Source organism: Mustela lutreola, chromosome 4 (assembly GCF_030435805.1).
Source record: "Mustela lutreola isolate mMusLut2 chromosome 4, mMusLut2.pri, whole genome shotgun sequence".
In the NCBI taxonomy this organism is placed as follows: Eukaryota; Metazoa; Chordata; class Mammalia; order Carnivora; family Mustelidae; genus Mustela; species Mustela lutreola.
In genome coordinates, this window is record NC_081293.1 from 73,992,387 (window position 1) to 74,004,775 (window position 12,389).

The 12,389-nt window shown below is 43.3% G+C and overlaps 1 protein-coding gene across 12 annotated transcripts in view; it reads right to left on the reverse strand.

Moving 5' to 3' along the window:
* Positions 1-12,389, reverse strand: part of SGMS1 (sphingomyelin synthase 1) — a 267,103-nt gene that overhangs the window by 136,858 nt on the left and 117,856 nt on the right. For all 12 annotated transcript variants that reach the window (XM_059170251.1, XM_059170248.1, XM_059170252.1 and 9 more), the window contains one exon: positions 6,815-6,856. The gene's annotated coding sequence lies outside the window, so the exon portion shown is untranslated. The remainder of the gene's footprint in view (positions 1-6,814; positions 6,857-12,389) is intronic.

Below are 12,389 nucleotides of genomic sequence, written 5' to 3' on the forward strand. Positions count from 1 at the left end.
CACCCATCTGTAGCCTAGGATGCGATGGGGAAGTGGAGGGACGCCGGCACCCCTCCAGGGCCTCTTACGGCAGGAATGCCTTCTGGGGAAGGCAGGACGGTGATCAATAGCGGTGATCAATAGCGGACAAGGTTGAGGAACAAGGTTCTAGAACTTCATCACCTTCTCTGAGGCTAAACCATTACCCTTACGGAATGTTACCTGCTGATTACATCTGTGTCAACAGGCTTCTGCATAACCAGGAAGTTAGAGGTGTTTTTGCATCTGACAAAGAACAAAGAGCCCTCTTCATACAGTCCCTCATCAACAGCTGCTGATACTTCCACACAAATGTGTAATCTAATGGCAGCTTGCAACAGAGCATCTCATTGTAGTCATGTTTCATCAAAAGCATTCTGTTTTCTTCTCTCTAGAACCATCTATCAGAAGTGCATCCTCAACCCTTTCCAGGGTCACATAAGGCCTGCATCACTGACTAGCTGATGAAGGCGAAGGCTACTCTGGTACCACTCAAATTTCAGAAAGACCTTCAGCTCTCTGAAACCCATCCTTGGACACCAGGATAAAAATCCTAAAGCCATGCGCCAAACAGGTCAGCAGCCATCTTGAACCTACCCAAGAAGATTAACTTTGTGAGGAAACAATTCTTGCAATAAAAGAAACCACTCTTAACAGCACAGAGAACCTTGTCAGAGCCTAAGGCAGTCCCTTGATTACCCTCTCTTTATCCTGTCTATGAAAAATAGGACTATACCTGGAAATAATCAAATACAGGTGGTCTCTGGGTTATGATGGTTTAACTTGTGACCTCTTGACTATGACGATGCAAAAAGCAATACACATTCAGCAGAAACCATGCTTTGAATTCGGATTGATTCCTGGTCTAGGGCTCTGTGGTAGAATACTCTCTAATGATGCTGGGCGGCAGCAAGCCTCCCAGGCATCTACCAGACATGAGGGTAATTTAACAGCCATTTTGTACCACACAACCCCTCTGGTTTTCATTTTCAGTACTGAATTCAGTATTGAATAAATTACATGACCCATTCACACCGATTATAAACTAGGCTCTGTGTTAGTGGACTCTGCCTAGCTAGAGGGTAAGGTCAGCGTTTCCAGCATGGTTAAGGTAGGCTGGGCTGAGCTATGATGCTCAGTACATTAGCTGTAGCAAAAACACATTTTCAACTTACAATACTTTTAACTTATGACAGGTTTACATGACATAAGCTCACGGTAAGTTGAGGAAGTTGTGTACAGTCGCAAAGAAAGCTACGGTCACAAATTAATTAAAAAACTAACAAAAATCAGGCTTGTCGTTACACTGACTCAAGACTATTGAATTAAAGCTTCGGAGTAAAATATACATAAAAGAACATCATCTCCTGGTAATAAAACATACAGAATAGACACCTGAAGATAAAGCAAGGATTTTTTCCCCCCACAAGAAAAGTGTACCTCAGGAAACAGGTATCATCTTATATTCAAGACCTCATATTATAAATAAAAATCTGTTTATTTTGAATTATAAAATAACGTTCGGGAAAGTAACTTCAACCAATGTTGGCCTTAGATGTTTTCAGAGAAAAGGAAGCAAAGGAACAGACTCAACAATTATTTCTGGAGGCACATCCTGACAAGGGCATTTACAGGATACCATTTTTTAAAAGCCCCAAATCCAGACTGCTTTTTTAAACGATATTTAATTATCATGATTAAAAAAATGACATTTAATATCATTTAAAAGAGCAATCTGGATTTTGGAATAATCGATGTCCCACAGAATGGAGTTGTTTATCTCTGCTTCCCTCCAAATTCCCCCGCAATTAGATTTGTGGTAAAACGAGAAAAAGACCAAAATTCCTAAGGACAAAGAGAAGAGAAAAGTAGGTGAGAGGAGACAACAGACAGCAGCGACACTTTGGAAGCCGAAAGCAGAGATGAGCACCGCGCCCCGCAGAGCATGCTGGGACCCCCCCTGCCCAGAGAAGCAAACAACCCCAGCCGACTGCTCAGGGAACGGGGCTGGGGTTCCTCAGAAGGACAGGGGAAGGGGCGGGGTGGACAGGGACTGGCTAAAAGTCTGCACAGAGCAGTTATACCCTTCCCTGATGCCACACGCAAAAATGAACTCAAACTGTATTCAAGGCCTCCATGGAAGAGCGGACAATAAAAACTGCTGGAAGAAAACACATGATGCTGGACCTGGCAATGATTTCTTGGATCTGACCCCAAAAGTGCAGGCTACAGAAGAAAACATAGACAAATGGAAACAGTCAGTCACAATGTAGACTATGAGGTGGGAAAAAATATTTGCAAACTACATATACAATAATGGGGTTAATACATAGGATGCATAAAGAATTAATACAACCCTGCGGCAAATAATACATTATATGTTAATAAAAATAATTTTAAAAAAAAAAGAATTCCTACAAGTCAACCCAAAGGACAAATAACCCAATTAAAAAAATGGGCAAAGAACTTGAAGAGACATTTCTCTGAAGAAGACACAGAGGTGGTCCAGAGGGATATAAAAGGGTGCTCAGCATCACTGATCATCAGGGGAAATAAAAATCCACACCACCTGAGAGAGCACCTCACACTGTCAGTGGCTATGAAGGAGAGAAGGGATGAAACCACAAGGTGGTGGTGAGAACGTGGAGAAAAAGGAGCCCTTGTGTGCTGCGGGTGGGAAGGCAAATTGGGGCAGCCCCTCTGGAAAATAGTAGGGAGGCTCCTTAAAAACTTGAAAATAGAGCTACCCTACAACCTAGCAATTGCACTACTGGGTATTTACCCTGAAGAGTACAAGAACCCTAACTCAAAAAGCTACGTGCACCCCTGTCTATTGCAGTGTTATTTGTAACAACCAAATCACACAAGCAGTCCCAAGTGTCCACTAACTGATGAATGGATAAAGAAGATGTGATACACACACACACACACACACAGAGGAATATTACTCGGCCATAAAAAGAATGAAATCTTGCCATTTGCAATGACATGGATGGAGCCAGAGGGTACAATGCTGAGTGAACTATGTCAGAGAAGAACAAATATCACATGACTCCACTCATAGGTGTAATTTAAGAAACAAAACAAGTGAGAAACAAAGAAAAGAGTGACAAAATCTTTTTTTTTTTTTTTAAGATTTTATTTATTTGTCAGAGAGAGAGAGAGAGAGTGAGCACAGGCAGACAGAGTGGCAGGCAGAGTCAGAGGGAGAAGCAGGCTCCCTGCAGAGCAAGGAGCCTGATGTGGGACTCGATCCCAGGACGCTGGGATCATGACCTGAGCCGAAGGCAGGTGCTTAACCAACTGAGCCACCCAGGTGTCCCCAAAAGTGACAAAATTGTAACTCTAGACAAATGACTGATGGTCACTGGAGGGGAGGTATGGGTGGAGGATGGGGGAAACGGTGATGGGGATGAAGGCGTGCACCTGTCACGATGAGCATGGGGTGATACAGAGAACTGTAAATCAGTATATTGCACACATGAAACTAGCAGAACACTAAATGTTAATTATAGTTGAATAAAACATGGGGAAAACTTTTTAAATTAAAAAAAAAATTTAAAACAAAGATACCTACACACCCAGGTTCACTGCAGCACTATTCACAATAGCCAAGAGGGAGAAGCAACCTAAATGTCCGTCAACAGGTGAATCGTTGAAGAAAAAGTGGTAGAGACATAAAATGGGATATTAACACTTAGTCTTAAAAAAATGAGCCAAACTATGGAAAGAACCTAGATGTGCATCAACAGAGGAATAGATAAAGAAGATGTGGAATGGAATGTGGAATGGAATACTATGCAGCCATCAAAAGAAACGAAATCTTGCCATTTGCAACAACATGGATGGAACTAGAGCGTCTCATGCTTAGCGAAATAAGTCAAGCAGAGAAAGACAATTATCATATGATCTCCCTGGTATGAGGAGTTTGAGAGGCAACGTGGGAGGTTTGGGGGGCAAGGAAGGAAAAAATGAAACAAGGTGGGATTGGGAGGGAGACAAACCGTAAGAGACTCTTAATCTCACAAAACAAACTGAGGGTTGCCAGGGAGTAGGGGGAAGGAGAGGATGGTGGGGTATGGGCATTGGGGAGGGTATGTGCTATGGTGAGTGCTGTGAAGTGTAAACCTGGCGATTCACAGACCTGTACCCCTAGGGCTAATAATACATTTTATGTTAATAAAAAAATTTAAAAAAAATTTTTTTAAATGAGGCAATCCTGTCATGTGCTACAACATGGAAGAACTTTGGGGACATTATGCTGAGTAAGAGAAGCCTGTCGCCCAAAGAGGAAAAGTGTAAGACTCCATTTCCATGAGGTACGTGAAGCAGTCAGGCTATTAGGGATCGGGAGTAAAGAGTGGATGCCAGAGGCTAGGGCAGGGAGGCTGGGAGAGCCCCGTCCATGGGTACAGAATGCCAGTTTCGTAAGATGAAAAAGTTCTAGAGGTCTGTGGCAGAACAGTATCAATATAGTTTACACTACTGTACCAGGCACTTAGAAATGGTTAAAATGGTAAATTTTGTATTTTTTTGTTTTTTTACCACAATTTTTAAAAAAAGGTAGGAGGAGATTATCCTGGATTATCTAGGTGGGTCCAGTGTAATCACAAGATTCCTAAAGAGTGAAAAAAGGAGGCAGAAGTCAGAGAAATGCAGTATAAGATGTATTTGACCTGCTCACTTAAAGCGGCCCCTACCCAGAAGGGGGTCAACAACCAAGGATGTCAGACGACAGCCTCTAGAAGCTAGAACAGACAGGGAACGGATTTCCCTCTAGAACCTCCAGGAAGGCAGGCAACCAGGTACCTTGACTGGGACCCAGTGAGAACCATTAGACTTCTGATGTACAGAACTGTACGGTCAAAAAACTACTGTGTTGTTTGAAGCCAAAACATGGAGGGGCAATTAGAGCCCCAGATCTTTTCTCCCATCCAAACAAACCATCCCTATTCCTATCAAACAAGAACAGGATCCTCTTTTTAAAAATAAAATATTCAGAGACCAATAAAAATTAAAACATGCTGGCAGATATTAAAAGTTCAACAATAACGGGAAAATCTCTCAGAAAGAACAAAAACACCCAGAGATGGAAAATAGCTCAGAAGGGACGCCTGGGTGGCTCAGTCGGTTAAGAGCCCACATTCCACTCAGGTCATGATTCCAAGGTCCTGGGATCGACCCTGGCATCAGGCTCCCTGCTCAGCAAGAGGCCTGCTTCTCACTATCTCTCTACCCATCACTCCCCCTTGCTTGTGCTCCCTCTCTCTCTTTCAGTCAAATAAATAAGTAAAATCTTTAAAGAAAAAAAAGTAAGAAAATGAAAGAATAAAACCAGTGGGTCAAATATCCAAATAACAAGCTTGCAAGAAAGAGAAAAAAGAGTGGAAAGGACATTATCCAAGTAGTATAAGAAAATTTCCCAAATTGAAGGATGTGAGTTTCAGAATTGAAAGGACCACTGACATCAAAAGATTATAAGACATGTGCCCCAGCTGGGAATTTCCGCACTCTGGGGAATACAGAAGAGTCAAACATTTTCCAGAGAAACAAAGCAGATCACACACAACCAGCTGGGAAGCAGAACACCCTGAGACATTTCCACGTAAGTGTCACAATGCTCAGCCACAAACAAAACCCAGTCGTAATAAAGCAAACATTAAATACTAATGTACTCACACACAGTATCATGACTATACACATCAAGTGGAGACAGGAGGGGGTGGCGCAAGCTGAGGGTAAGGGATGACATGTGAGGGCTAAATCCTTAGCAGGAAATCAGTAAAAGTCTAAAATTTTAAGAGAGACCAGTAAGTGACACTCACAGCATATGGTGTGTTATTTAGAAATAGGCAGGCAAATGCGAGAGAGTATAAGGAGAAGAGTCAGAAAGGGCTGCCTCTGGGCACAGGAGTGACAGCAGTGTAAGTACAATGGGGGATGGCTGTTACCGGATTGTGTTTTCTTTTAAAGATTCATTTATTTGTTTGAGAGACAGCGTGTGTGAGAAGGCAGGAGAAGCAGAGGGAGAGGGAGAGAGAATCCCAAGCAGATTCTGTGCTGTACGAGGAACCAGATGTGGGGCTCGACCTCCCAACCCTGAGATTACAACCAGAGCTGAAATCAAGAGTCGGACGCTTAATCGACCGAGCCACCCAAACATCCCCGTTATAGTATTATTTTAATTGTAAACAATGGGCATGTACTTACCTCAAAATAAATATACTAAACAAATGAATAGATAGAAGCAAGAAAGAAGGAGAGAGTATTTCACAAAGCCAACCCACAAACCATCACCCAGTGGACAGCTCCAAGATAACAGCTGTCCTAACACTGGGCACATGGTTCCTTACAGCTTGGAGTAAAACTTCCAATTATAGCCTCACACATGGATTCCCAATGTGCTGCATCGCAGCCAACCAAAATGGTAATGTGCTCTGGAAAATGCTACTGGGTGCTTTAACAATGTCACCAATAATAGAGCCGCCGACATCAGATATGTACGTAAGGACTGGGAGGAAAAGGAAGAAAAACTACTCTGAGGTAGGAGACAGCATGAGTTATAATACTGTGTGACAGAGACACACAATTATTAAATATACAATAAGTGACTAAGTTAATTAAATGGTGTAAGTAAGCATTTGACTATTATCTTTATATACCCAAAACATTCTCTATATATTCAAATTGGCCACAAAAATTGGGTGTGTTTTTTTTTTAAGGTCTTTTCCATGGAAAAACATGGGAAATACAAATCAAGTCTAAAAGGTACAAAAAGAAATTAAAAACCCATTACCTGAATCATGTCGCTTTTGTCTGTATCAATCTTCCTTCCAACCTAGAAGAAAATACTAAGTAAATTAAAATGTAATGAGCAGCTTATAAGAAAACAAGCTGTTTCTAAGAAAAAAACTAAAACCCAAGGTAACTACTGTTTACTTCTTGTTCTCTATCCATAGCAAAAACTGTTCTTTCCCACTTCCCAACTAATTTCTGGCTGCCACGGTAATACAGAGTAAATTTTATTAGGCAAAGTCATGCAGAAGCAAGCAAGCAAATAAAAAGTCATAAAAAACTGTGTAACAAGCATACCTAATGATAGAGCATGAGTTTTAAAACCATACGCTTTTCTGAATTATCTCTTCTCCAGTCAGGCAAATAATTTGCTAATTGATGATACAGAGAAAGATAAAAAAGCAAGAAAAAATCATTTTTCAATGATTTTCAACTATAAGAATTACTACAGGGTAAAAGGGTAGCAACCTGTTTAAATTCTAATTCTTTACTGAACACAATTACTAGCAAGTAGAACATTTACAGACCATGTATATGAGAATGAGTATGATCGAAGAGTTTCTAAGTCATCTTCAACATACACCCCCTTAAAGGCTTAGACTTGCTTCCTCATTTAATTTCATTAAAGACTTTCGCAACTAAGAATGAGCTATCACCCTTCCAATACAAGTGTGAATTATGGTACCTATAGAAAGAGGAAAAAGTTACCCTTTTTTTTTTTAATTAAAAAAGACTATTTATTTGAGAGAGAGAGCGCATGAGCAGGGGGAGAGGCAGAGGGAGAAGGAGACTCCACGTTGAGCAGGGAGCCCGATGCAGGACTCGATCCCAGAACTCTGGAGATTGTGACCTGAGCAGAAAAAACAGATGCTTAACTGACTGAGCCACCCAGGTGCCCCCAAAGTTACCTTTTTAAAAACTTAAGTAACATTTGTATTAACATATTCCCGGCATACAGAAGAAAAAAAAAAAAATCTTGAGAGGCTCACTTAATCTACCTAAAGCCAACACACCCTTGCAGCCACTGCTCTCCCCAGAGGTCACCTGTCAAACACCACACATTAGTTTCGCCTGCGGGCAAGACCCTGTTATCCAGACATCTGTCTGAGATCCACAAACCCCTGTATCCGGACCAAAATAAAATGCTCCGGGAAGAGAGAAGCAAGTCATCACAGATAACAAGGAGATACTGTCTCAGAAAGATGTTGACACATCAGAGGAAACTGGTTGACTGGATGCTATTCGAGGTCGACCTGCAGCATCTCGAGACTGTAGGACACAGAAGCTATGATATAAACAGCTGCATGTCTCATTGGTGGTTAGATGAGGGAAGGGAGGACCGAGATTGATCTCCTTTCTATAGGTACAAAAATAGCTATGAAAATACAGGTAATAACCAGACGAGTTTGTGCTAAAAGCAAGACTAAAGGACAGATACATCAACTCCTCTGATCTTCCAACCACTCTGAAGCCTGCAGACAGATAAGGATGCAGAGTCTCCAAGTGGGTAAGGGTGACAGGCCAAGCTAAACAATTGGTAAGGCCAAACAGTTCCTCCTTTGTTTTCCTAAAGATTTTACTGATTTGAGAGGGAGAGAGAGCACAAGCAGGAGGAGCAACAGACGGAGTGGGAGAAGCAGACTCCCCGCTGGGCAGGGAGCCCTATGTGGGACTCCATCCCAGGACCCGACATCATGACCTGACCAAAGGCAGGTGCTTAACCGACTGAGCCACCCAGGCACCTCCAAAGCTGTTCTTCTTCATGGCTTCTATGCAGGGCTAGAGACACCAGAAAACCAAAAGGAAAATGTTCAGAAAAGAGGCCAGGCTAATTAAATACAGAATATACTATACGGTTCCTGCTCGTGAGTCATTTAAAGGCAAAGATCAAGTAATCCGGGGTCCACAAAAGTCTTCTGAATTACCAGAGAGTTGACTAGTTCTGTTGTTTGTAAAGTAGGCCCACTTATCTTTCTGAGCCTCAAAGGAGAAGTTTCAAAAGATATCCGTACGCTTCACAAAGTGTAATTTTCTGTCATGTTCATTTGTTTTATGCTCTGTATGCTTTTCCCACTGCAGCGGGAGAAATCAAAAGAACATGATGTCCGTCAGGAAAAGTCACAGATGCAGAGGCAAATTGCCACCAGAAAATTACTGAGGACCCTATGATAATGCCACCTTCAAACGACACACCATACCTGCATGAATATTTAATTCAATCATAGATATTTTCAAAAAGCACGGAACACAGTTCAAAAGAAGAATGTTCTATTCTGCTACTCAAAGACAGCGAGGCAAGAAAACATCCAAGAAGAGCGGAGGTAAGACTCCATGTGATGTGTTCGCCGAAAGGCAGGCATGTCGCTCAAACGGCCTTCTACACCCTCACTGAGAAGTACGAAATAACGTCAATAGCTAGGACCTTCAGACACCATATGTAAATCAATTAATTGCCTTAACATTTAATCCTAGGAGAACTGTGCAAAGCAGGGAGGCCTAGGATCCCCCGCGGATCCTATGTAGCCCCTAGGCCCAGAGGGATCAGGTAACCTGTCCAAGCTTGCAAACCTGGCCAAGGCCACAGTGCGAGGAAGAAGGTAAGAGTTCCCATCAGCTCTGCAGGGTACCAGCGACACTATTCTGGCTTCCAGATGGAAGTGACCAAGCCTGCTGTTCCATTTAAAAATTACTTAATGATTCTTTCACTATATCCTGAATGAAGGGTATCGGCCTGCCTTTGCCCTGTGAGATGGGGTGATGTCTTGATGGCAAGTGGCGTGAGGACAGAACCAAAAATAGGCTTGGACGGTCTCTTTCTCATAGAGGAGCTAATGGATCAAGCAGCAGAGAGCTCTCTGGGGATCTTCTGTATATGGGATCGGGCCCACTTGCACAGTAAAGCATACAGGGGGGAAAATACTTTTCCATATGGGTTGGGCTGTGGCTCTAACTTTCAGTTGAGACCAAGTGCAGAAAGCCAAGGATCTTCGCAGACAGTAACCCAGCGACAGGCAGGAGAATACTAGGGGAAAAGAAGACAGAATAAGGGAGTCTTCCCTTATTTGCTAATTCTGGGGAGCAATACTCACCCCGCTCTGTGTCTCCTAGCGCTGACTTCCTCTCTAGAAAAACCACACTGGGGCGGAAGGCTCAAAAGGGTGAAAAGGAATGAGTGTTAGAGAAGCAAGGCTTCTTCAACTGAGGAAGGAAAAGATTCAAGTTCACAGCATTCCAGAAGGCATGGCCAGCTCCCACTTTACAGGTTTATATTTGAAGGGCCAGTCCTGTCAAACCTTATCACTTCCTCCTGGAATGGCTTCATCTTGGGGGCCAGCCTGAGCGATGGGGAGGAAGAGGCTGCCCACAGGACAACCCAAGGAGACGAAGCTGAAATCAGCTGCCACTGCCCACCACGGACACGTGACAGGAAACTGCGGTGGGCACGCTTCACTGTTGGCAGCCCCAGCCCAACTCTGTAATTATAATTCAGTTATTTCTTCTCAGTGGGACGATGGTGTGTAATTAGACGAGAATAATACGGAGACCAGTAAGCATAAGATCAATTTAATTATACTTTTCTATTTTTATTACATTTTTCCATTAAGATGACACTTTATTAGAATAGTAAAGACCACTGCAGTTTTTCTCATTCTCACTCATAAACAGCAAATGCAAATTAAGTCTTAATCTCCGACTACAAAATCCAAAGTACAAAGTTAGTGCTTTCTTCCTCATCTCTAACAACAAGCACAGTTTAATTGCACGGTTTCTCTCTCTCTCTTGCTTGGAGGAGAACCTCAGCAGTCTTTCAGGAGGGATGGATTAAGGGGCAGGCATCAGGTCAAGTTTACATGACTGGAAGGGGCCGTGGGCACCTGCGGACCCCGCCAGGCTGCCTTCTGGTAGCAGCTGGCATCACTCCCTTCACCAGGGAGAGCAATGTGGGATGACACTCCAAGAAAGCCTTGATCTGCCCCTCACTGCACCGCAGTCCAACTTTTTCCAGATTTTAAGCCTAGCACCAAGACGGAATTGGATGTCTCTTCCCCACTGCCCCTCAGCCCTTGCTTCGATGGGCAGGACATAATGGTTCTCTCCGGAAGCCAGAGCCCCTTCTCGGAGCTGCTCAGCGGGGTGTAAAAGAAAACATAAACCACCCCCCCCACCAACACACACACACACACACACACACACACACACACACACAAATCATCCATTAACTACCCTGGAGACTTCCCAACCTGCCTTTCAAAGGGCCTTCCCTTCTCTTCTGTAAAGTGCATTTGAAGAGCAGAGTTTGGAGGAACAGGCTCACCTGGAAGAAAAGGACAGGTCTGCAAACTTCAGCCCACTAAAATGTATGGGAACCAAAGGAAAGCATTATGGGGGGGGGCAAGCATTTTCAGGGAAATACAAGGCGCTAACCATTCCCAGAGACTACGGAGAGTGAGAGCAACTACAGTAAGGGAAGTGAGGAGAGAAATTAATGGGAACAAAGCAAAATGGTCTGAAGCTAATCCCTGAAGACCTCAGTGTGACCTCAGGCGAAAAATCACCCCTTCTCCCCTTCCCCAGAGAGGAGGTAAGTGCCTTCCTCGGAAGGAAGAAGGAAAGTCCCTTTTATCCTGTTTTCAGCAAAACTTTCCTGAGTGGGATCACACAGAAATCTCAGAGCAGCTTCGGTGAAAGAGCTCACAGCTCGGCCAAAAGGAACACCCAAACCACTATTTACACTTCCGTGTGCCAAGTGGTAATGGGAAGGTAAGGAACATCAACCAACATTAGCGTTTCCCTGCCTGAGACCGGGCGACCATTCCTGGCCACTTCATGGCTCTTGTTCTAATCCCTGAGACCAGTGAATATGTTCTTGCTACTGATGGGAACAGGGTATAAGGGACACAGAAAAGGGTCTTTCAAACACAAGTAATGGTTTTTATATTAATTAAATCCTCAGCTACCCCTGCTCCCACTCCAAATAAAAAAAATCTCCCCCTATTTCCCCACTGAAGTCTGCCCAGAAGAGTCTCGGGCGCCTCAAACTTGTGCTCAGACACTCACAAACTGAGAAAAGAATTTTCTGACATGGCAGGTCCTCGTATAAGCAATGCCCTGCCCTGCTTTACTGGAGGGGATCTGGTGGTTACTAAAAACCCTACCCATGGATGTGCCAATATAATCTTCCTCAAACGTTATTGAATCGCAGTTCCTCAAGGAGAAGGGCCACACTTTATCCCTGCCAACATGCTCTCGGCACCTACGATGGTGCCGATCATCGTGGATGATCCAAGAAATCCTAACGGGTTTTTCTTGACCAATTCCATCAAACTTCTCAGGTTAGGTCAGCCACCACTTTGCACACCCAAGTCACCATTTTCAAAACTAGAGGTTGACCCACCTTCAAAAGATCTGTTCGTTGTTATTCGAATGTTTGAATCTGCAATTCTCTCTCATGACCTTCCCTTCTCTGCTCCCTCACTGTCAATCATGCCCACGACCCCGCTTAGAGAGAACAGTGAAAATCAACATATTTACAATAATACAGGAATTTTCTACGTGATCTCTCTTTTACTTAACAA